This window comes from Lutra lutra, chromosome 5 (assembly GCF_902655055.1).
Source record: "Lutra lutra chromosome 5, mLutLut1.2, whole genome shotgun sequence".
NCBI lineage: Eukaryota > Metazoa > Chordata > Mammalia > Carnivora > Mustelidae > Lutra > Lutra lutra.
The window spans coordinates 97,863,328-97,890,371 of record NC_062282.1 but is presented as its reverse complement, the minus strand read 5'-3'; positions in this window follow the sequence as shown (position 1 = coordinate 97,890,371).

Here is a 27,044-nt window from a genome sequence, read left to right as displayed (position 1 = left end):
ATCAAGTGCCACCATCCTGAACAACCTTTGCAGCTCTGTGTAGGAGCCCTGTCAACAGATATCTCCATCTAGAAACATAGCTCTATCTGTACTTGTAAACCTAAATGTATCTATGAACACATCTGTAGATATCATCTCTCATCCAAAACTAGATTTATAGTGTGTATCTTAGTCTATATCCATAAGTAAAACAAATGCTGTAAACCAATGAGTGTGTGAGATTACCTCTGGGTATGTGAGATTATAGATACTAAGAAATTAAAAATTTTTTTTGCTGTGTTTTCTGATAAGTATGTACTGAATTATAACAATAATAGGATATTGGTTTTGAAAAAGACACTGGAGAGAAAGAAAAGATGCTGGCGTGATCTCAGTCTTTGTCAACTTCTCCTTGCCTCTCATGATGAACAGCACTGAGACGGCATGTCCTGGGGGAAAATCCGGTCAGTGAGGAGGGCTCAGATTGAAATAGGTCATGAATGGGAGATTAAACACATGCACACACACACACACACACACAAAATGCACCCTGAATCTGCTTGTAGATTTCCTACCCAGCTTTCAGCCATGGAATTTCAAGGTTATATTCTATTATATAATGTGTATAATATTATTCTACTCTTCCCATTGTGAAGTCCTTTGGTCATGGTTTCCTTGAAGCCAGATGATTAGAAATAGGTTTTAGCTTGTGTTTCTTAAAAAGAGGCCAGATAAAGGACACCAAAGAAAGAGACTTTAGTTTTTCCAATGTACTGCCCAAATCAGTATTACCCTAATAGGCAATTTTAGGCCATGTGTCTCCCAGGCTTCCCAGCTTGGTATTTGGTAGGGATTCAACTCTGGGAGGCATGAATGGCCTACTACAGTCAGGAGGAGAAATAGGTGTAGATAGGAAGGAAAAAAGGATTTTTTACATCTGTGTGGGCTGATGTATGGTAGAGGATCCCTGACCCTGTGTATGAAGAGGTTCTAGACTCACAACGGAGATGAGAGTAACAGTTATGACAGAAGGAGCATAAAGCCATGGGCTTCACTGTGCTTCCTGACCTTGTGTCTTCACCCAAAGAAAATCTTCCTGACTCCAGAACAATTCTACAAGAGCAGAGTCTCGCTTTGCATATACAGACATTTATCCCCAGCAGACATATTATATTTTGCCATCTCACTGGACTGCAAACTCAAGACAACGGAAACTGACTTACTTATCTTTGCCCTCCCATGTTTCCTGTGTGGGGCAATGACATTACTGCCCACCAAGTCACCAGGATCACTGGAGTCACTGTGACTCTTCCCCTTCTTTCATTCTCTCTCTCTACTCACTACATTCAACTTCACTAAAGCTTTCTCCTCTCTCTCAATCCTGCTTCTGTTGCCTTGGTTGAGGCTCTCATCATTTTTTCCCCCTTGGACCACTTCTAGGCCTAAGCAAGTGAGCTTTAATCCATTTCAATCCTATTCAAGTCTTTTCAATCATATTCATGCTAAACATTATTGTTCACCTTTTAAATGCTAGATGTAGAGTGCTAGATGCTGGATGTATAAAGCTTATAAAAATAGATAATAGATGATCATTAGTCCTTAATCTGTAGCAGATATACACTTTACATGTCTGATATAATGTCATCTGCATAATATCCCAATAAGGTAGCCATTATTACTATATCCATTCTACAGATGAAGAAACCAAGGAATAGAGTGCTTAGGTAAAAATGCTGAAACCATATAGCTGGTAATTTGTGGTGCTGGGTGTGGGCCCAGGCTGTCTGACTAGAGACTGGGCCTTTGAGCTCTAAGGAGAGAGGTCTCTGGCCTCATGGAGTCACAGAATGGTAGGAAAGATAACTAATACTCAAATACACACACACACACACACTACTTGGTATCAAGATTCTGTGGTAACATGAAACAAGGCGTGGGATCAGAGAAGGCTCCTCAGAAGAGGTGATGCTTGACCAAAGCCTTCATGATGAATAGGAGTTCATCAGGGCACAATACTTGTAACAGATAGCTTTTCAACAGCATTTACCACATCCTGGGCACTGTTCTAAGTGCTCTGTCATATTGACTAATTTTATCTTTATAATTTTGGATAGGCGATATGGTTCCCATTGTACAAATGAGAAAACAGAGATTAGGTAAGTTAAGTGATAAGTTCAAAGTCATACAATAATGGAATGGCAGAGCCAGGATCTCAAACCGGATTTTTGTTCTGGAATCAATGCTGTTAACTGTTACACTCCCCTGCCTCTCAAAAAGAAAAAATTGGGTAAGGGCATTCTAGGCACAGAAAAAAAAAATTCCAAAACAAAGAACTAACACATGGTATGCAGTGTGGGCAATGACAGAATGAGCTCTGCTATGAGCCAAATTATATTCACCTAAAAATTTATGGACTGAGGTCCCAATCCTCAGTACCTCAGAATATAACTATATTTAGAATTAGGGTCTTTGAAGAGATAATTAAGTTAAAATGAGATCATTAGGGTAAGCCCTAATCCAACATGATTGTTATTCCTCTAGGAAGAGATTAGGGCCAAGGGAGAAAGCAGCCATGTACTAGTCAAGGAGAGAGGCCTGGAACAGATTCTTCCCTGCAGGCCTCAGAAGAAACAAACCTTGAGGACTCCATGATCTTGGACTTACGCCTCCCTAGCTATAAGAAAATTGACTTCTGCCGTTTAAGCCATCCAGGCTGTGGTATTTCATTACAGCAATCCTGAAGACATGTACAAGCTTGTGAGGGTAAGCAACACCAGGTCATACTGGGTCTTGGTCCTAGGGCACTAGAACTGGACCAGCGTGTTTTCAACTGCAGTCACATAAGCTATCATTTTACAGAGCTCATGCTGGTGTCATTGTGGAAAGTGAGACTTGAGGCTTGGTCAGGTTCACATGGAGGTCCAAGCAGAGGATAATGAAGGCCTCCAAGTCAGAAATGGGATGCAGAAGAAGGAAGCAGAAACCATGAGGAAGGAGACAACCACTCGCTTCTTCTTCGCACTCCCTGCACCTGCCTCTAAAGCAAGCCATCTTGAAGTCCCCACCAGTTCCTGACCATGCCATGTGCTCCCCACCATGTCTCTGTACCTAATACCCTGAGCTGTCTCACATTTAAAGATACTTTTAAGACCGGGATCCAGGGACGACTCCTCTAAGACCCTATCTCCATCCACGTCAGCAGGTCACTTTCTTCTCTGCTTCCCTAGCACTATGTACACATCTCTATTCTGACTCTCACCCTTTGGTTCTGTGATTCTTTGTTCCATGCCTGTCTCTCTGATTAGATGGTAAGCTCCTTAAGAGAAGGGATAGGCCCCTAACAAGGATAAGTGCACGGACAGATGCTGACTGAAAAAAAAATAAAGCCTTAAAAAAAAAAAAGGTACAAAGAGGGCACCCGGCTGGCTCAGTTAAGTGTCTGCCTTCAGCTCAGGTCATGATCCCAGGGTCCTGGGATCTAGCCTCACATCGGGCTCCCTGATGGTGAGGAGTCTGCTTCTCCCTTTCCTTCTGCCCCTGCCCCTCAGCTCATGCTCTGTCTCTCGCTTTCTCTCTCTCTGAGATAAATACATAAAATCTTAAAAAAAAAAAAAAGTACAAAGAACCATACAAATTTAAAGGAGAAGTGGATTTTGGTTCCACAAGTGTACAAGAAAGTACATCAAAGATGAAGGCACACAGGAAGAGATGTGCTTCTGAAATAAGACACACGTACCTGTCTGATAGTCTTGCCCTTTTTACTTCCAGATATAAAGAAATGCTGGGGAAGCTAAATAGATGCAATTGCTTTAGGGGAAACCATGTTGGGGACAGCACAGGGAATTCAAGATGCTTACTGAAGAAGAGAGGGTGATAAATGAGTTGAATAATCCTAATGCTCAGTGGCCTCTAATGGATTTTTCCCCTACATAATTTGCTATGTCGACTTTGGTTTTTTAAACTCTCATTTAGGTAAGTATCTAAAATTTACAAAATGACCGTGGCCTCCACAGACTTCAGACCCATGAGGATGTCTTGGTTATAGCTCTCACATTCAATTCAGAGCAAAGGAATCAAGAGCAATTACCAGTCAGAATGTGTGATTACACTCAATGCTCTACTATCTTCCTATATACAGTGGGTGGCCCAAATGTGTATGGTTAACGATGTAGCTCTCTCCTGAATGGTATTTTTCTCTGAAGTTTAATTTCCTCTGTGGATTATATGAACATTTTAGCTTAGTTGTGAGGTCATGAAGACTACAGTGTAAGTGGCACGGTTGAATTTTTGGCACAAATTCTTGATAAATTAGTCATCCTCAGAGTTCTCTTCAAATGTGAGATGGTAGAGGTGATGGTATGAGGTCTGTTTACAAAGACGAGGTCACTGACCTGTATTAGTTTCCAAGGCTGCCGTAACTAATAACCACAAACTTGGTGGCTTAAGAGAGCAGAAAGTAATTCTCTAAGTTCTAGAGGCTAGAAGTTCCAAGACAAGGCATCAGCAGGACCATTCTTCCTCTAAGGGCTCTAGCGAAGATGCTGTTCCTTGCCTCTTGCAGCTTCCAGTGGCTTCAGAGGTGTTCCATGGCTAACGCCTGCCCAACTCCAATCTCGTTCTCCATCTTTACCTGGTCTTCTTTTTCCAGGTACATTCTCTGTGTGTCTTCTTAAAGGGCACTTGGCATGGGATTTAGGGCCCACCTGGTTAATCCAGAGTAATCATTTTAGGGTCCCTATGTAAGTTACATCTGCAAGACCCTTTTTTGAAATAAGATCACATTCCCAGGTTTTGAGGAATAGGCCATATGAATATCCTTCTAGGGCCCACCATTCATGTGCTACATGACCCATGGTCAAAAAATCTTGAGGGTGGTAGAGGTGCTTTCCCAGGAGTAATGACAGATTTCTACTGAGGCACCAAAGCTCTTGCCATCTCGACTCAATGTAAAATTAATAATATGCACACAACTAACCTTAATCTGAAATGTGTGGGCCAAAAACAGTTCTTTTTTTTTTTTTTTTTAGTTTTATTTTTTATAAACCTATAATATATTTTTATCCCCAGGGGTACAGGTCTGTGAATCGCCAGGTTTACACACTTCACAGCACTCACCATAGCACATACCCTCCCCAATGTCCATAATCCCACCCCCCCTCCCAACCTCCCTCCCCCCATCAACCCTCAGTTTGTTTTGTGAGATTAAGAGTCACTTATGGTTTGTCTCCCTCCCAATTCCATCTTGTTTCATTAACTCTTCTCCTACCCCCTTAACTCCCCATGTTGCATCTCCTCTCCCTCATATCAGGGAGATCATATGATAGTTGTCTTTCTCCGATTGACTTATTTCGCTAAGCACGATACCCTCTAGTTCCATCCACGTCGTGGCAAATGGCAAGATTTCATTTCTTTTGATGGCTGCATAGTATTCCATTGTGTATATATACCACATCTTCTTTATCCATTCATCTGTTGATGGACATCTAGGTTCTTTCCATAATTTGGCTATTGTCGCCATTGCTGCTATAAACATTCGGGTGCACGTGCCCCTTCGGATCACTACGTTTGTATCTCCAAAAACAGTTCTTATCAAGATATATCTCTCATTGCCCTCCACAGGGCTGTAATACGTCTGAATTAGTTGACGATATGAAAAATCAGAATATTTTTACATAAAAATCCTAAGTTTCTGGCTTTTCTAGTAAAGTCAGAGCTAACAACATTAGGTCTGGAATCCTTCTCAGTAGCTGCTCCTTTAGATGGGGGCTGGACTTCCAAGTGCCACAGTCCCTTACCACCCTCTATTGCTTATCCAAGTCCCACTTCACTCACTGGAATTACACTTGACCCTTGAACAACATGGGTTTGAACTGCACAAATATGTATTACACATGTATTATATGTATGTTATATAGAGTACTACATAATTATATGTATTTATTGATATGCATCATGTGTTTATACATATTTATATACTCATATAAGTAATGAAATATTTATATATTTTATAAATAATGTAATATAACATACATATAATATACTAAATAATGAAATAATTTATATATTTTATAAATAATGTAATATATATAACATACATATAATATACTATTTATATATAATGTACAGAATATGTGTTAATTGTTTAGGGTATTGGTAAGACTTGTGGTCAACAGTAGGATATTCATAGTTAAATTTTGGTAAAATCAAAAGTCACAGGCAATTTTTTTAACTGTGCACGGCTTGGCACTCCTACCGTCCCTGTTGTTCAAGGGTCAACTATGGTTACTTGGCTCCTGAGTTATTGAGTTGTCCATCTCTAGCCCATGGGCATGTTTCAAGGGCAGCTAACCATTTGGGTGAAAATTCAAACAATGACCTGATTCACTTTAACCATGGAGCTGAATTCCAAAAAGTGCTGTCAAAAGATTTTGTGCTGATCATCCCAAAGTATCCACTGGGAGAACCCAAAGATCTACAGCTCTGTTACTATGACATAGATCCTACACTATAATGGTCTCACTTCTTTTAGGCACAGCCTCATGTCAAGATCATTTACAATCTTGAATCCTGCAGGCCCAACTTAACTCCAGAAGACTTGCTTATTGCTTTGTGCACCAAATATTTTATCTGTTTTATAACACTCTTCACATAATATAGTGAATATTTTCCTGCTCGCGGTAAAATTTGTTGATTGAGTTATACCCACAGAGCTTAGCTAATTCTCTCAGCATTTTATTAGCCAACACACAGGGCACACAGGGAGAAAAATAAAAAGAAAATCCCATTTTCAGCAGGAGTGGGTTCAAAAGACATCTACTACTTGTGCTTCTATTCTTGAGTTCAGATCACATGGAGCTGGGAAAGGCCATGAAATAAAGAAATATGCAGAGACCTTCAACATGCAAGGCTAATTTATTACTTGCAATTAGACTGACAGTTGGCAGTGAGTAATTAAGGAAACACTGACCTAGCTAGTGTTCCTACAGAGGTATTTCTCTGGGATTAGCTGTTCTTGCACTAATTTCCGCATGCCATTCTCAAGTTTAAAAAACGGTATGATTCTTGCCTGTAGGAGGGAGACAGATTTTCAGGGAGATGTATTTTCATGTGTACTATTCTCACAAACAAAATTAAATTCATGTATTTTGTGCTTCTTTAAATACATTTCAATAAAGGAAATTCAAGATTCTTGAAAAAATATCACACACACACACACACACACACACACACAGACAGCACTTTCTAAGGAGTCAAACCTGTGACATCTTTCTTCATTAGTAGTGACTAATGAGTTGATTTAATTTAGTACAGACAATCTAGGTAAAATGATGGATTAAGTGGCAAACTGAACACACACAATGGCAGTACAACATGAAAGCCATCACTTCTAAAAATCTGAACCAAAGTAGATTTCATGAAGTTGGGAAGTGAACGGCAATAGACTGATTTATAATCAATTTAAAAACCATCTGCTTTAGGGGCACCTGGGTGGCTCAGTCAATTAAGCATCTGCCTTTGGCTCAGGTCATGATCCCAGGATCCTGGTCCAGCCCTGATTCAGGCTTCCTACTCACCAGGGAACATGCTTCTCTCTCTCCCTCTGCTAACCCCCCTGTATTCGTTCTCCTTCTCTCTCAAATAGATAAAATCTTTAAAAAAATCTTTAGCATTCTAAGGAAGATTATTTTTTAGTATATAAGACACAGCAAAAAACAATCGCTTTCAGAATGATTAGACAGCAACTCCTAACAACTGGTGAAGGGATAAAGAAGATGAGGCATATATACCCAATAGAATGTTATTCTGCCTTAAAAAAGAATGAAATCTTGCTATTTGCAAGGACATGGATGAAGAAATATAATGCTAAGTAAAATAAGTCAGAAGACGATGCATACCATATAATTTTCACTCATATGTGTAATCTAAGAAACAAATGAGCAAAGGGGAAAAACAGAAAAAGGGAGACAAACAAAAAAAAAGACTCTAAAGCATAGAGAACTGATGGGTACCAGCAGGTGGAGGGAGGATGGGTAGAGTAGATGATGGGGATTAAGGAGTGCACTTGTGGTGGTGAGCACTTAGCGAGGTACAGTATTACCAAATCACTATATTATACACCTGAAACTAATAAAACATTGCGTTAACTAACTGGAATTAAAATAAAATTAAAAAAATTCAACGGCATCTCTTAAAGGAGATTTTTTCACTGTCTACCTCATAATGATACAACAAGAAGTCTGGTTGCCCTCATCGGTAGTTCCCTGAAGGACTTTTACCCATTTCATTGAAAGTGCTTTGGAGGAAATTCCTGCAACTAAAGTTAAATTTACCCTGACCTTTTATTTTAAACTTGAAAGAGCTGAATGGTAGAGGAGTATCAGTGATTCTTTGAAGACTGCCTCCAGATCTTTCTCAAGACTTCCTGCGAGTCATGCTTACCAAAGATCATGAAGACATGGCATCAACTGAGCAGCAGGCTGAGGAAGGGAAATGCTGATTAGCGAGACCTGCTGGCTGTAACCCTCAATCCTGGACATCTGTCACTGGTTTTTGTGAATAATGAATTTTGTTCCTATAAATTACTCTGAAATACTTACACAGTCAGAAGCATAATTAGTGGTGATAAATAGCTATACGTGAGGATACTGCAGCTCAATCAATCTTCATTTTTCAAAGTGTTGCTTCTCCACAGAGCAAACAGACACGGCCAGTAAGTGCCGGCAAACCAAGGCTGACTAAGCGGAGACTGTCTAGGAAATGATTTACAAAATGTATATTCCGTGACATAAGGGCCATAAACTTGTAGCTGCTTTTTCATTCATTTCTCCTAATAATCTTGAATCATAAGCTCTTGAGGTTGAAAAGTATTCTCACTGAGAACATACTTTAATCTCAAAATAAGTCCATTGGTTCTTAAATGTCTGCAGTAATTTTTGTCATCCTTTCAGCTACAACAACTTAAGTACTATGCTCACCATGGATAGTACACATATTTAATGAGTGCCTAAGAGGTATCTGCTACCATGAAGGACTCAGGGAAGAAGAGGATGAGCTCAGAGAACATAACCTCAGCCCCAAGAATCTTGGGCTCCATTCAAGGTGGTGACATAATATAGAAGCACCAAAAGAACAACGTGAGTGGGCTACGAAGGTAAGACTGTCCCAAACAGTGAATGTCAGGATGAGCCTGAGTGTGGAGGGGGCAGAATGTCAGTACAAGACACAGAAATGGAGAAAGCACCTTAAGGAAGTGGGATACTGGTCCAGAAAATTCAGCAATAAGTACATTCGATGAAAAACACAGTGACTGACTCTATGGACTTCGCAAAGCAGTTCACTGGGGATATAAATGAGCATCTCCAAGCACCAGTTTTCTGATCTGCAAAATGGGCATGACAATAGTTAACATCTTAAGAGGTTGTTCTGAGTCCTGAATGAGACAGAAAACATATCGTGATCAGCATGATTAGCCTGTTGTCTGTCCTAATCTGGTAATTAATACATTCTCAATTTTATTTTCCCCAGTTCTAACAATTGTAAAATGTGCTCAATTACTAAAATAATTTACTTTATGGTGCATGTTGTAAATAAGAACCATGTGAAAAATAATTAGATACGTTGACTTTTTTCTCCCCCCAACTGTAGCATCAAATGCCTGCTTGGACTCTTTTATGTTTCTTTCCTCCATGAATTTTTATAAGTTGAACTCCCAGAATGGCCCTCTGGTGAATCATTACTAGCTGGATAAAGCTTTTTAATTTGGGTGCATACTTGATTTGACAGCTACCAAGTTTGGCCTGGTCCCAGATTTGCAGATTGATGAATTAACAGCCTCTCAGCCAGTCTGCTTTTGGGTTGTTGTTTCCCACCACCCCTTTGCTAGTTTTCCCCCCGAGATTTGAAGGCCCATGATGTGAGCAATTTTTCCAACTTATGGCATCTTTCCGGCACAAATGGTGGTCCCTGAAGGCCAGTAACTGGCCTTGGGTGTTACAAGAAGGATCCTTTAACACCACCTTTCTATAAAGCTACAGAACACAGAGCAGTTGTGACTCTGACACACACACACACAGCATGCTCAGCTAAGCACTTCCTTTTCTTATCTTCCCCAGTACCCTGGGGGTTCAGCAAGATGGGAAGCTTAAGGCCTGGAAAGGGGAGCAACACTGCAGGGAGCCCAAAAGCAAGGAATATAGAATGGAATGGGGCTACCTGGATGAGGAAGGTGACTGTATGGCCTTCACAGCCCTCTCCTCCCCCTCTTCCACTATTAAGCTCCCCTTGCACAGACAGGCATCCCAGTCCCCAACCCCTACAAAACATATGGGCTCTAGATAGGGCTCCATCAATATTACAACACTGGTTTAAACACACCATATGAAGTTGCCTCATCAGCTCAAGTCAGGTGCCAGCAAACCTGCCAGATGTGGCTTCCTTTCCTGTTTCCCCAATTTTCCTGCTTCTAAGGCTCAACTGAGACACTTGCAAAAAAAAAAAAAAAAAAAAAATGCAAATTCAAAGTCTCCTTCTCTGGAAATTCAAAGGTAGAGCCCAGGGATCTGGCTCTTTCACACAATCCAGGAGATTCTTACAATGTGTCCAAGTTGCACAACACTGCTTTGGTCTTCCCGGGAGCACCTACTATATCCTGACAATGGGTTCTCGAAGGAGGGAGAGGTGGGTGTGTTTCACCCACATTGAGTCTCGGCTCTGACCACAGAGTCAGAGGCCTTGAAGTGTTTTCACCCAAAAAGCATCTAATCCCCCATCTAGTCTTCAGGCACTTAAACCATGTGAGATGTAAAGTTCTTTAATCCTCATATAAAAGCCTATAAAGAAGGAAAATTCCAAATCCCAGTTGCTCTCTTAATTAAGAACCTCAATAATGTTGTACCAATAGTGAAAACTTTTTAGAAAATGGCTGAGAGAAGGGAACGATAGTCAATTATTTGTTGAAGGAGCAAGAGAATGACTTGCTGTTTTTTGAAAAACACTGTTCAAACCTCACTTGTGTATATTTGTAAACTACTCATATATTTTTATTTTTTTAGTTCTTAAAATTTTTTGAGAGAGAGAGAGATTGAAAGTGGTGGGGGCACGGAAGGACAAAGGGAAAGAGAAACTCAGCTGACTCCACAATGAGCAGGGAGCCCTGACGCGGGGCTCAATCTCATGACCCTGGGATCATGGCCTGAGCTGAGATCAAGAGTCAGATGCCTAACCAATGAGCTACCCAGGCATCCTAAGCATGTATGTCTAAAGTTCCACTGTTACTTTAAAAAAAAAAAAAAAAATTTATCCTTGTGTAAAATTTTCATAATAAAAAAAGTATAAGACATATTATCTAAAATGTTTCTCATAAAATTTTGTTTGGTGCATTTCTCTCTCCTGCATGTGTTAAGGAAAAAGTATTTCCCACCACTTTAGTACATCTACACAGGTGGACTTGATGTCCACAAATGCTTTTCCTCTTTACTGGCAACTTGACTGAGCCATTCTGTAAATTTAACTTCCAGTACATATTTAGAATGACATAAGCCATGGGATCGTAAGATTCTTTAAAGAATTTAAATACATCTAAATAAGGTCTATAGATTAAATAAGAGTAGTGTAAGAGTGATCACTGATTTTGATCACTTTACTGTGATTATATAAGATGTTAACATCTGTGGGAAGTGGATAAAGGGTATACAGAAATTCTTTATGCTATTTTAACAATGTGTGCATGTCTTAGACTACTTCAAAAGTTAACAAGGAATTTAAAATTTAGATAGTATTAAGATTCATATATTCACCACCCAGACTGCATAAATGTCAACACTCTGTCTTACTTGCCTTTGTTTTTAAGGCAAACATGAAACAGACAAATGAATCTACTCTTTTTATCACTCTGTACTCCCACTAGCAATGAGTAGAAACTCCAGTTTTTCTTCTTCTTCTCCACTACTCAATATTGTAAGACTTTTTAATTATTTCTTTCATGAAGGGTACAGAACAGCATCTATTTCACTTGCCATCACCTCAAAGACTGAAACTGAACTACTTTTTATAGGCTACTTGGCCATTTAGATTTTCTCTTCTTCCTAATGTTCACATTTCTCTTGGCATTTTTCTATTTTTTTTTCTTAACGATGTGGTAGTTCTTTGGGTCATGTGGATATAAGCCTTGGCTTATAAAATGCATGCAGGTACCTTTAGTCACTTTAAAGCTTGCTCCAATTGGTCATGGGGTCCTTTTTTTTTTTTTTTTGAGACATAATTTGCATTTTAACACAGTCACAGTTTTCCATCTTTTCATTTTGGGTTTTTGTATCTTATATACTTCCACTTTCCCCAGTATCGTGATAGTTTGGTATTGTGTTCCCCAAGTTTTGCTTCTAACGCAAGTTTTAATCTTCACAGAAGTTATGGCTATTATTGTTCTGAGGCTAGAATCTATTTTTATTCACTTGTTGAAGTTTATTTAATGATTTATTCTTTTCCAACAGACTTTTAATACCACATTTTATAACAAGTTTTCATATATGCATGGGTCTATTTTTGACTCTTGGGGCTTTTTCCTTAGTTTGTCTATTCCTATACAAATACACTTTACCATAACTTTAAAATAAGTCTTAAAATCTTGCAGATCAACCCTTTTTTTTTTTCAGAATTATTTGGTATTCTTTACTTTTTCCTCATGTGTATTCTGCACTGTCAAATGGCAAACCTTTTACTACAGCTTTTTTATTGGAATATTATTGAATTGACAATTTTGGAGGAATTGATTTTATGACATTGTGCTTTTCTATGTATGGCATAATTCTCCATTTCCTTCTACATTCTCCATACCTATATTCTTCAATAGTATTTCAACTTTCTCTACTATTTTACATAGATTAAGTTAGATTTTTTTAGGGGTATCTTTTAAGTTTTATTGCCTTGTGAATGAGTTTCTCCTACCTTTTATTTCGTTATTGACACTGTGTCAGAACACTACTGAGTACTGTATAGTAATCTTATACCAAGGAACCTTACTGAACTTTCTTATTGAACATCTAGGTTCCCAACTCTTAATGCTAACTGAAAAATAAGCTAGTTGGGGTTGAAGATCACAGGATTTCTAGGAGACAACTGGGAATGTGCCATGACTCCCTCCCACCAAATATAAGGGGATGGGTGGGAGCTAGTTTCTCCTACAACTTAAATCCAGACATAAGGGATTTAAGGAGCCTAAGAAATATGTCCTCACCAGTTTACAGTTCTAAGGGGAATGGGCTCCTGACTTCCTGTAGGAAATGTAAAGGGGAGGCCTGAGAAAAGGAGAGGGTGCCATATTGGTAGCCTGGACCATTGGAATTGGTCAGGGCAGATGATGGTGGGGGTTTCTTCATGGACCAGATTAAGTTCAAGAGGAGAGCATGTCTGTGTAGGGTTATCACAAGTTTGTTCAAGAGAACTACCTTAAATGGGTCAAAGATCCCAATAGGGGTAAACTGTCAGATAACCAGAAAGTGAGGAAGGAGCTCAATGACCAGTTGGACTGGCATTACTCCAGGGAACTCCAAATGGGAAACCTGATAGGGAGAGAGGGGCTGCACAAAACCGCAAACATGCCTTTGACAGTCTTTAACCCCTGTCATATGGTTGCTAGTTACCTAAGACATTTCTTGCCGCTTTAGTTCTTCTCCTCTCTTTTGGCCCTTGGAGGGCAGGGGTCAGAAACCACAGCTAGCTAGCAATATATGGGAGGCAGAATAAGGGGCAAGTTTGAGAAGAGGAAAGAGTGTTAGACTTTTCTTCCCAGCCACCTCTACAGGCTGCTAATCTGTATCAGGTCTGTTTAGGGAAAAGAAAACAGTGGTTAATGAAGTTTCAATTTCAGGTGCTGCACTAGACTGGAGGTGTAGATTACTGATAGCAGGAAATTACTCCGAGAGCCCTGCTTGTCTGATGTAATTGCGACGTGACATAATATGGCAGGTACCATACTACAGAGGCTAGACACTGGGCCTGGGAGCCAGACTGTTGAATCTTAGCTTTGTAATTCAGCAGATGTCCAATCTTTCTCTTGCAGCTTTCTTCTTTGTAAAGCATGTAATTGTACTGTTATGAGCATTAAATAAGTTAATATATCCAGAAGTGCCTAAAGCAGGGTCTGCCCTTTACATAGTGCCTAACATTTACTGTAAGCAGGCAGTAAAATGCGAACATGACTACAATAGCTTTATTTATAATTAGTTGTAAAAGTGCTCTGCGAACACATACAGTCAAGTTCATGTTTGAGGGACACAATACACTTACAGAATGTATTTGATCATTTGTGAACAGTTTTTTTAACAAATACAACTCCATTATTTTCTATGTAATGGTTTACCTGCCTGGCAGATTTCAAAATATTTTTCAAAGATGAGAACCCATTCCTCCCCCACCCCAAAAAATGAACACTGAGCCCTTCCGTGGAGACAGTGCTGAAAGCAAACACGGAAGGTTGGCCATCCAATGCCCCTGCTCCTCCTAAAGCTGAAGCCAAAGCAAAGGTCTGAAGGCCAAGAGGGCAGCACCGGAAGGGGTCTGCAGCAACACCACCAAAACAAGTCCACATATCACCCACCTTCTGGCAGCCCATGCTTCTCAAAGATCCTTGAAAGAATGCTCCAGGGAGAAACAAGCTCGATTACTAAGACCAGAGATCCCCCTTGACCATCATGTGAGCCACAGAGACAGAAGACAGTATACTTGTGTTCACTGCAGCATGTCCAGGCTAAGGTCATGCAGCCTGTCAGAAGATTCTATGACACTGAGGATGCCAAGGTCAACACTCTGAATGGGCCTGAGAGAAGAAAGCATATGTTCCACTGGCTCCTGACTAGGATGCTTTCTATATAGCCAACAATACTGGGGTCATGTCAGTCCAGTGGGGTAATTCTAAATATATTAAATTTTTTCACCATAGAAAATAAAGGCTGATCATACCTCTAACTGAATATCGCTAATATTGTTGAAAAATTCACAAAAGCAGGTTGGGTAGGCTCCACAAAAACTTCTGCTAGGTGAGTTCAGATGCTGTACCTTTACTATTTAGCAAAAAAAAATTTTTTTTAATTCCCTACCTCTTGCCAAGTGTCTACTGATTTCCTGTGCAACTATTTCCAAACTCTCTATTCTCCTCCAATCTTAGTTGCCCCATTAAATCCCCATGTCAATCTCAAGACTTTCCACTAACATCTAGAGAAGATCATCTGGTAAGTGGTGCTCCAACTCCCTGACAGTTCCCCCAACGCTTTTCTTATTCCTTTGGTCCAATTTCAATAATAATAATAATAATAATAATATCAGTAATTATAGTAATAATACTGTCCTTTCTTCTTTCCCAGTTGAACTTCCCATTCCAATTGCTAATTTTTGTCTCTTACTCCCTGCTGTTAATTACCCTCTTTCAATTTCATCTTCAAATTTTCCTCTTAAATTTTTTTACCCCCACAGTATCAGAATTCCCACAGCAAATGAAGATGAAGAAAGAGTATTAGAAGCTGAAGTTCCTAACAGTGAACCAAAATACCCCCAGTTAAATAATTGCTTTTAACCAATAAGAGGGGCTAGGAGCATGAGGTGAGAAGAAGAGGTAAAGGTGGTCGAGATATCTGTAACTAATGCAAAATAAACATACTTCGAGATTTTTTTCAAAATCTAGTATGTCAGCCAGCCATGTAGTGTCTCCTTAATCAACTCAGGTAGAGCTGGGGTATCCTGGCCAATCTTGTCTCTTGCATTCTTCCACGGGCTCTGCAGTTTTGTTTTTTTCCACATCTACTGAGCTATACTTAAAATGAAATAAACAGCAACCATCTCACAACACATAGCTTGCTGAGTTTCTCTATGCATATACACCTGTGAAATCAGCACCACAATTAAGTTAATTAATTGTTTTATTGTGCTCCCACATGAATGGTTAGTTTTGTAACTTGTGATCACTTTTGTCTGGCTTCTTTCAGTCCATATAATGATGTTGAGATTCCTACATGTTATTGCATTTTATCAACAGCTCATTCCTTTTACTGCCAAGTAGTGTTCCATTGCATGGACATACCACAATTTGCTAATCCATTCACCTGTGAATGTAAATACAGGTCTCTGAGATGTTTATAATCATAGATAAAGTTGGTATGAACAGTTTTGTGTGAGTTTTTGTATGGACATGCACTTTGATTTCTCTTGGATAAACATTTAAGGGAAGAATGGCTGAGTTAGCATGGTTGGTGTGTATTCAAGTTTTTAAGGAACCAACAAATGGTTTTCCCAAGCGGTGTACCACTATGAACATGTAAAAATTTCAAATACCCTTTAAAAAAAAATTATGTGACTACAAAAAAGAGTGAGTTAAATGCTGTGAATAAGGTTTTTAAGAATAATGGTGTGAATCAGCTATGTCTTTGGTCAAGTTCTAGGAATATAATCCTGTGTCTGCTTTGCTAAACAAGACAGTTCGAGTATTCAACAGCATGAGGACACGTGCCAAGCAGAATGCATTCGCCGACCAAATAACAGCTGTTCTTGGAGGGCTGCTGATTAACCAGCAGGGCTCTGATAGCACTGTAGCCTAAGTAAGGTGGCCCTGTGCCAGGAGCATAACTATCTTATTCATTTTAATGGTTTTGGCAACATGCAACTACTCATGTCATCTTATTTTGATGAAGCTTCCAATTTTCATTACCCCTTTGGGAAATCAATTTCAAATAAGCTGCTGATGGCGTGTGTGTGTGTGTGTGTGTGTGTGAATATATGTGTCTATATATGCACATATTTGCACACAGAGTTACATATATAAACCTAGACATCTTCTCTTGCTCTAAGACTGAGGTCATAGTTGTGATTCAATCTGTGTTACAGCAATCTGAGCAACTTCTTACTTTTAAATTACCAAAGCGCTTGAGAAACCTGTGGCGTTGACTCAGCAAGCATCCAGAGCTGGGACAAGGACAAGCAGGTCAGTGTGGACTGGTGGGAGGAGCCGGGTACCTCTGGCCTCAAGTAGAGGATAAGGGCAGGGGTGGGGAAGGACCATGATGACAGACAAAAGGTGCCAGGGAAGCAGCTGTGCAGAGAAGGTTCTTTCCTGGGCAATTCTGCTGAATATTTTGGTAACTTTCTGTTGCTATCACCATTCATCCAAACTAAAAAGAAATTCTCCTTTGAAGACGGTACTTCTGGGGAGTCGCTGACTTCCTGCATTTTGTTCTGCTGCATTCCTGTCCAAGATGCTGTTTAATAAGTTGGAGCACATTAAGTCAAATTATGATGTGACACATTTCAGGGCATCCAAGCTACAAAGACATTTGTTAAGCTATAGTTTAGCACCCTTTCAATTATTAACTGTTTTTTGTTTGTGGCCAAGGACATTGTGCATATGCAACTGCCTGAAGCCTAGTAGGCCTGCATAGAAATGAGGTACACTTAAAGATTAGTGTAATTAGAGCTCTAATTTGAAGTGTCAAGACTTCTTAGAATCCTTACTCTGTAAGCAGAGAATCTAGTTCTTTCTGTCCTTACTTTCTGGTAATTTTCAGATCCAGACTACAAGAAAACCAATCCGGAGAAAGACTTACCTTCTACTACTATTCCAAACTAGCAATGACTGAATGGGCATGTGAAAATGACTCTTATATTTTGCATTCAAAATAGCCGCTGAAGAAAAATGCTAGATGCTATAGGACATGAACTTGAGGGAGCCAGTGACCCTAAAGCCTGACTTTTCTGTGACTCATGCCTGAGTGGCTCCCTTTCCTATTGGAAGGGATCTTCATCCCCTCTCCCCCCTATTTCCACACTCAGAACCTTGCTCCCATATCACTCTGGAAAGAACAGAGATCATCTAGCAGGAGAGTCCTTCCAGTTTCCTACCTTCCTCCTTGTCTTGTCCAGCCACACCCATCCCGCCTTCCTTCCTTTTAGCTCATATTATATGGCCGACTTCTCCAACTGCATGCCCTCCGCCTGTCTTATTCTTTCATACGTGACTTCAGACCAAGTTCTCTTCAATCTTCAGTTCCCTTTCTACTACTCACCCCTCCCTCTTCCTCCTCCACACATAGCCATTGTCTGATATATCTCAGGATAAAACTGTGTCCACTGATGCCATATCTCCTTCCAGTTGTGCACTCCCTGTCATGGCAAATGCTTCTGTGAATCAGCTCTATGCACTACACCTCTTCTCGATCTCCTCCTCATCCTTGGGCTGCATCCGGCCTCTCTAGTACCATTTCCCACTTTCTGAGCCCTCAAAAGACAAAGGTCACCTTTGGGTTTTCAGCTGCCTGGAGCCTTCTATGACTGGTGACACTCTGGGAACTCCTTTCCCTTCCTCCAGCAATCTCTCCCCAGCGGCTTCCTTCCTACTTTTCTCATCATCATTTCAAAGTCCTCTTCATGGACAGCTCTACCTCTGCCGATAGTTCCATGTCTGACTCTGTCCCTTGACCTATAGTTATTCCTAGTTTACTCACATCTCTTAGCAATCTCATCTACTCAGGGCTAGCTAACTAATTTGTGAGGCCTAGTAGAACCTGAGAATGCAGGGTTCTTTACTCAACAGTTATTCCAAGCCAAGCAACAGCAGAGCATGAAGGCACGTATGGGCCCTTTGCCACTGCACCAGTCACAAGTCAACTGCAGAACTTCCAAGGGCATGGTGTTTTCCGAAACTCTATTTCCAGCCAAGATCCCTTTCCTCAGCTTTAGGCTTCAACAGTATTCTGCATGAACAACTCTCCCTCCTGCTCCAGGTAAATTTTGTTTCAGTCCTGGTGCTTTTACTTACCAGCTGTGTGATTCTGGTAAAAACATTCTCTCTGAGCTTCAGTGTCCTCAAGTGTAAAACTCTGCAAGGTTATGGGAAAGCGAGTGCAGCTATCAAGCAGATAATTCAATAACAGAGGTTAATAATAAATCCTATAAACAGCTATAAAGTGTCCACATTCATAAAATGTAAAAAGCCCTGAAGGAAGAACACTGCTGGCTGTTTATCCAGTTGTTGGAAATTGTGTGAATTAGGACAAACAGGTAGTAACCCTGCCAAGAGCTTGGGAATACACACACACACACACACACACGTATATATACATATACATATATATATATATATTTATTTATTTATTTATTTATTTTATTTATTTATTTAAATAAGAACAATCCCACAGCATTTATTTTCATCTGGTAATCACATAAAGGTAATCAAAACAATATGAACAAGTGTTTTAGAACTATACTCCCAACAAAGGACACCTCAAAAACAAACCATACTGCCTTCTCAAGAATTTCTCACTTCATTGATCATTTTTTGGTGGAGACACCTTGGAGCAGAGTTGTATCTCCTTTTAGCATGATTTCACCCAGTTGTGTTTTTTTTTTACTTTTACAATCAATCCCTTCTACATCATCTAACAGGAGGCTTATATGCTCATCCAAATGATTAATATGGCCCTTTATCCACGTACTCACTTGCTCATAAAGCCATACTTGAATCTGAGATCTATTTCTCAACCATCTGAATAGGATGCCCTTCTGCCCTTCCTGGTCCTGGCCACAGTGCCCCACAGCAGAAGCTGACCAAGACCCCATGAACCTGCGCACAACTTCAGAAAGCAAACTGAGCTTGGGAAGAATTTTTGCCAAAGCATTTTAAAAACATACACAGTATTGTTGCTCAATCATAGCACAGGACTCTGAGAACAGGTTCACCTAAAGAAGACCTACTCAGAGGCGCCTGGGTGGCTCAGTGGGTTAAGCCACTGCCTTCGCTCAGGTCATGATCTCAGGGTCCTGGGATCGAGTCCCGCATCGGGCTGTCTGCTCAGCAGAGAGCCTGCTTCCCTCTCCCTCCCTCTCTCTCTCTCTCTCTCTCTGCCTGCCTCTCTGTCTACTTGTGATCTCTCTCTGTCAAATAAATAAATAAAATCTTAAAAAAAAAAAAAAAGAAGACCTACTCAGTCTGGTTTTAGGAACCTGACATCATGTTCTCTGAGCTGACGGCCAGGCTCCAACTTCATAAGCAAAGAACACAGACCCACACAGCAAAACTAGAACAGTTCAGCCTGGAGCAGCAGACATCCATAATGAGACTGTTCGAAGAGTGATGCATTTCTTACTTACTACTGATCACTGCACCTTAGAAGTCTGGTTGGAATCTAAAATTCAATATGCCCCACACTGAACTCAACAACCCCCTTCCCTCTTAAAGGGGCTTTTCCTCAAACCTGTATGTCAGTTACCCGTACCCCTGACCACCAAGTTGCTACAGCTGAACATCCTGCCCAGGTTCTGCTCTGCTTTCCCTCCTTCATCCCAGCAGCCACTCCCCACAGACATCCAGAAACAACATGAACAGTAAGTACAATGGACTGCACAGAGACAATGATGGTCAGATTCGACTAGATGAAAATAGACGACAGCTCTATAGGGCAAAAGGTAAATAAATAAGACAAACAGATCACATAAAATATTGTCTGCAATACAGATTTCATACGGAGAACCCCAATCATACGATTATGTGATTACTGGTTTTCTTTCTACTTTTCTCATTGTTTTGTACATAGACTTACCACCTGGACTATTTTAAAGGTCTATAAATCAACAGAAAAAAAATACAAACAGATCAATAGAAAAGTACACAAAGGACATGGGTAGTCAATTCACAGAAGTAACAGAGATGACCCATGTACTTCTCAAAGGAATCTCTATCTAGTCAAGATTAGGGAAATACAGATTAAAATAAGATATTTTCCACATCATCAGGATGATTTTTTAAAAAGGGATAATATTTAGTTTTTATCAGGTGGTGGTGAAAGTCTACTGTCTGACACAATTAATACTTGAAATGTGCTACATTTTTGACTCAGAAATTCTCCTTCAAGGTGGCTATCCCCAACAAATTCTCACATGTACGCATAAGAAGCATACAGAAAGCTACTTCACAGACACACTTTCTGTGGTAGCAAAAAAACGGGGGGGGGGGGGGTAACATAAATGTACATCTGTTGGAAAATATTAAGCAAATTATGTCCCAACTATACTAAAATATTGAAGAACAGATAATAAATGAAATGTGTTTATTAATTCTAACTTGGAAATTCTCTACACATAAGTGAAAAAAAAAAAAACCTAATTTCTGTCAAGCTAAAACATAGTAAAATTTAGCTGTATCACATTTATACTTATGTAGTTGTATAGAGACAAGTCTGGAAGGATCTTCACTCAATAATTAAGAGTGGTGAATGTCATAGTGGGAAAGGGATGAGGGGAAAAGGGCACTGTTTACATAATTCCCTACTTGAATCTGCTTAAGAATGAATGGCCATATTCGTTATACGACTATAAGATTGTAGTCATTTAAAAAACATGGCTGAGGGGTGCCTGGGTGGCTCAGTGGGTTAAAGCCTCTGCCTTCGGCTCAGGTCATGATCCCAGGATCCTGGAATCGAGCCCTGTATCAGGCTCTCTACCCGGCAGGGAGCCTGCTTCCCCCTCTCTCTCTGCCTGCCTCTCTGCCTACTTGTGATCTTTCTCTGTCAAATAAATAAATAAGATCTTAAAAAGAAATGGCTGATATATTTTATCATCACTCCCAGATCACTCCCTGATTTTTCTGACTAGTATGTATGTGTTTGCATAATCTAAGGCAGTACTCCTCAAAGTGAGGTTTATAAGCTACTTCTGCCAGAATCCTTTGAGGTGTATTGGGAAAAAAAAGGGAAACAAAATACAGATCCTCTGGGCCCCATTCCTATTTAGTTCTGTAGATGTGGGATGGTCCCAGGAATTTGCTTTTAATAAACTCATAATCAGAATGGGAGAACACTGGAAGAGGGAATTAACTTCATTGGGTTTCACTGCCCCTCAAATGGTTTTAAATGCTGGTTCTCTTTAAAAAGAAGAGAAATAAGGCCATATTAACATGGGGGTAGGAACAGGAGACTGTAATTTAGTAGCTAAATTTTCAAAAATGCTGCCCAACCACCTGTGTTTATGGATGCAGGTGCTGACCTGTGTCTACCTGAAGGGGTTACTTATACACAAATTCACACCTGCCAGATTTGCATCAACCCAGAGGAGGTAAAAGAATGTGTTTTCTCTTCTGTTTCCTATTTCCAGGGATTGGACTTCTGTTCCTAATTAGAGTTGCACTTTCTTTTCTTCTTTCTTCTTCTTTTTTTTTTTTTAATATTCTCCAAGGAGATTTCTCTCTGCTAGCCAATACAGATTAAAAAAACAAAACAAAACAAAACAAAAACAGCCCCCTATGCTTCAGCTATCAAGCACTTATATATTATGATTTGCTATTTACCTGTGTCTTTCTCAAGACTGAGCTACGCAAGAGTAGAGCTAATAAGCACTGTTTCTCTAGCAGCCTGCAGAATTTCTGCTGACCCATCTAGGTGCTCTGCTCTTTATATGTTCTATAAAGGTGTTTTTTTCCCCAAAAATCCAATCTAGAAATTAGCCTGTCAAATGAAACCTCCCTCCACCCCCAATTTCTCTCTCCTGCTTTTCACCATTTAAAGCACCTATTTTGTCTTTTTTTTTTTTTTAAGATTTATTTATTTATTTATTTGACGGGGGGTGGGGGAGAGAGAGAGAGATCACAAGTAGGCAGAGAGGCAGGCGGGGGGGGGGGGGGGATGCAGGCTCCCCGCTGAGCAGAGAGCCCGATATGGGGCTCTATCCCAGGATCCTGAGATCATGACCTGAGCTGAAGGCAGTGGCTTAACCCACTGAGCCACCCAGGTGCCCCCTATTTTGTCTTCTTAATTTGAATAAGTGCAATGAATGATTTAGTAATACCATGCTTTAGAAATAACCTTACAAGGGGGGCCCCTGAGAGATGCAGTCGGTTGAGAAACTGACTCTGGATTTTGGCTCAGGTGTGATCTCATGGTTATGAGATCAAGCACCCAGCTGGGATTCTTTCTCCTTTTCCCTCTGCCCCTCCCGCTCTTTCTCTCCCCCCCCTACCCCACCCCCTCCCCAAAAAAATCAATCAAAAAAGAAAGAAATATGCCTACGAAATCTTCTAGATTACATTGATTTCTATTCTTTCAGGATGTTTTAATTCCCTTCACATTATTTACATACCTTTAACACCGTATTTTGTTAAGTATTTAGGTGTCTATTTCCCTTCCCTGGTCTGTCTGTTCCTTTAGGCCAACAAATGGACCCAGTGCCAGTTACCTAGAAGGTGTTAAGAATTTTACACAACTTAGGAGTTTCTCACTTTTAATTTTGGGCTTCTTCCTGATACGACAACACATTTAGAAAACACCATAGTTTAAGGTATACAGCATACTGTTGGGAAGAAAAAAACAAGGCTGAATTTTTTTAAATAAACATGGACTCTCAAAGAAACCCTGAAAATAATCAGTGGAGTAGCTCCAGAAGAACAAGTATTTAAGAATTAAGTACTAAACTTATTCCAAACGATGCTTTCACTTTAGCAGATCACTTGTTTTTAGGTCTAGAAAGTAAGTAAGTTAGGTTAAGCGTGTTTTAGTTTGCCCACCTGATTCTAAAATTGTTTTCCCTAACTAAAATTCAGTTTCTTCATCACAATAACTTGAGAAAACTCACTCAAGACTTCTGTTCCCTTTCTTTTCTGTTGTTCTTAACTTTCAGTACATTTCCTGCCCTTTTCTCTGGCCCTTTAACATTTGAAGACTGATGGAAGAGAGGAAAAAAATCGATTGTCCAAATATTGAGCCACTTTACAATGTTGGTACCACCTGACTCTTTTAGCAGCCTGAAAGTTGATAATCCCTTCTCACCCCTGGCCATTACTGCATTGTCCCAAGCTGAAGGCTAGTGATTACATCTAAGCAGTGCTGATTTCATAAAAAGGCAGTTCAGTCACCTCACAGGTGACTTTTGCAGTTAGGACAGCGGACTCCAATTTCAGTTTGTCTTTGATTCCTGATTTTGAGTACCAGATGTGCCAAGCATAATACAACATACTGTTATATTTATTGGTCTCTAAGAGAATTCATTATCTTTAGTGGACACCAAGTTCTGCACAGCTTATAGGGCCTCTCAAGCTTTTGCTCCCCTCTGCTACCCAGGATTTCATCTATTTATCATGCTGGTCACTAATAATTTGCCAGACATTCCATGTAAATGCTGTGAAGAGGACTATTTCCACCTACCTCTAAAATGCTATTAGTTGGGAGCCTGGGTGGCTCAGTGCGTTAAAGCCTCTGCTTTCGGCTCAGGTCATGATCCCAGCATCCTGGGATTGAGCCCCACATGGGGCTCTCTGCTCGGTGGGAGCCTCTTCTTCCCCCTCCTCCCGCTCTGCCTCTCTGTCTACTTGTGATCTCTGTCAATAAATAAAATATTAAGAAGCATTAGTTCAACTAGGACCTCGCCACATCAGAAAAACCGTATTTCAGCCTTTTATTAGTTGTAACTGGATTTGCTATCATTTAGGAAAAAAGGGGTGGATGTGTGGATGTGTGTGTTTGTGTATTTTTTTTTTTTTTTTTGGTCAAGTGAAGACAACATTTAGGTTGTAGCCTTCAAGAATATTAAAATGTATTTCAGACCATCTTTGAAAACTCTACGTTGGTCAACTAATTATTCTAGCTTCTCAACCACTACCTTAACGGGTAGCACACGCACTGAAATATTCAGTTGAAATTCAGACAATGAAGTTTTGTAGATTCACACCAAAGCCCCCTGAACTGGTGAATTCAGGGTAAGATAACCTTTGGTTCACTCACCTATTGTGTCCAGAGACAAAAGGGACTCTGTGGAAATGCTGCCGTTTCTTTTGGATCTCATTCATGAGACTACCAAGCACACAGGTGAAGCCGCTGATTCCCACTGGAATTCATCTGGCCACTTAAAATATCGATCCTGAGCCACACCCAAGCCTGCACATTCAGAATCTTTGGGAGTTATCCATGGGTATGGGTGTGTTGTGTGTGTGTGTGTATGTGTGTACACACACACACATATATAAAAATATATATATATATTTTAAAAGATTTTATTTATTTGACACAGAGAGAAAGAGACAGCAAGAGGGAACACAAGCAGGAGGAGTGGGAGAGGGAGAAGCAGGCTTCCCGCCAAGCAGGGAGCCTGATGTGGGACTCAATCCCAGGACCCTGGGATCATGACCTGAGCCGAAGGCAGACGCTTAAAGACTGAGCCACCCAGGCACCCCATGGATATATTTTGAATGAATCCCAAGGTGATCCCAACCTGATCCATTACGGAAACACTAACTCAGTCAGTGGTTCCTAACTAGTATGCTTAACAGTCACAGAGACAGCTCATTAAAATGCAGACCCTAAAGCTTCAAGCCCAGAGATTCAGATTTAGCAGGACTGCCTGGGAACCCAGGAATTTGCATTTTTCACAAGCATCCCAGGTACAAGTATTGTTGGTAGACCAAAGAAACACACTTGGAGATACACGGGTATAGCAGTTAACCAGGTTCTCGCACATTCTGAAAATTACTGACTTAGCCATCTGATTAATACTGGTTATTAGAAGGAATATTTCAGCAGCCAAGTGTAATATTCATAATTATTGGAATATGCAAAAATCTTTCTGTAGCAAAATATTAGCTTTAGCTTTCCTAGTGAAGGTAGAGCAAGAGTATGAAGAAAAAAGCACAAAAAGGTACAAACTGCTATCTAGCAGATGTCACTTCTATGAATACAAAACCCAGGGAAAACTTGAAAGGTGCTTAGTTTTAACTTTTCTCCCTCCCCCTCTCCCTGAGTCACTGCATGATCACTGCAGGAAAACTAGAAAAGTTAAATAAAAAGATACAAGAATTTGGAATCTTCCCAGCACTTCCCCCATCAGATGCTACTGTTAAGGTTTCCCACATCTTTTTTTTTTTTTTTTTTTTTAAAGATTTACTTATTTGAGAGAGAGAGAGGGAGCAAGTGAGAACATGAGCAGGGGGTGGGGCAGAGGGAGACACAGCATCCAGCAGACCACACCCGGAGGGTGGAGCCTGGTACAGGGCTCCATCCCAGGACCCAGAGATCATGACCTGAGCCGAAACCAAGAGATGGTTGCCAACCGACTGAGCCACCCAGACACCCCCAGCCAGATCTTCTTAAAAGCAATCAGACCAGGTTAACCTCTTTCAAATATTTCCAGTTGTTCTCAGGATCAAGTCCAAACTCCTCAGGACTGCTGAGAAGAGGCTCACAATCTGGCCCCTTCATGTTGCTCTACCTGCTGCCTCCTGGCCTTGGTTAGCTATAGGTCAAGTAACCAGGTGTTGATTCATCAGCAACAAATGCTGCCAGAAAATGGATTATCGCAAAGATAACCAAAATATTCATTTTTCAAAAAAAAATGTGCATTCTTTTAAAAAACTCTCAAGTTTATGGCAGTTTATACTGGATGGGATTTTAAAATAGCTTTTGAGGATTTTTCATTTGTTTTCAAAGAAGCATTTTAAAGACATTGAAATCAATTCCACAATTTCTGATGAATCAACTCCTGCCTTTAACACTGTGGCATAGTATGGACAGAAGAACCTTTTTTGCAGGTGTGTAGAGTGGCCCAGTTGAATGTTGGGTGGTTTGGGAAGACATTTCTAAGTTCCAGATAACAACAGGGAGCCAGCCATGACAAGACTTAAGGGAAGAGCATTCTCAACCCTTTCATTACAAAATGTAAGCTTTCTTTAATGTTTATAGCACTTTATAAATTTTATACCAAATCATGTTGCTCTGCCCTAGTTGCCTGCCCTGCTTGGGAACTGGATAGCCGGTATTTTTAGCTTCCCTACTAGGAGGGAGTTTCTACCATGTTAGGGAACTGTCATTGAAAGAGGATTCAAACCTGGGTTGCCAGAAAGGTAAATGTTATTGGCAGCACGTGGAAGCAATACTGAAAACAAAAAGATAGAACAATTTAAAACCATATATAACAAAGTTTTTCTTTAGTTTGCAGTTAATTTCACCAAAGCCATTTAACTTCATTTTAGTTACCAGCTAAAGTTTCTGTACTTTAGGTACTCTGGATTTATGATTTGGGGAACAAGACAATTCTTGTGAACTTCAAGTTGC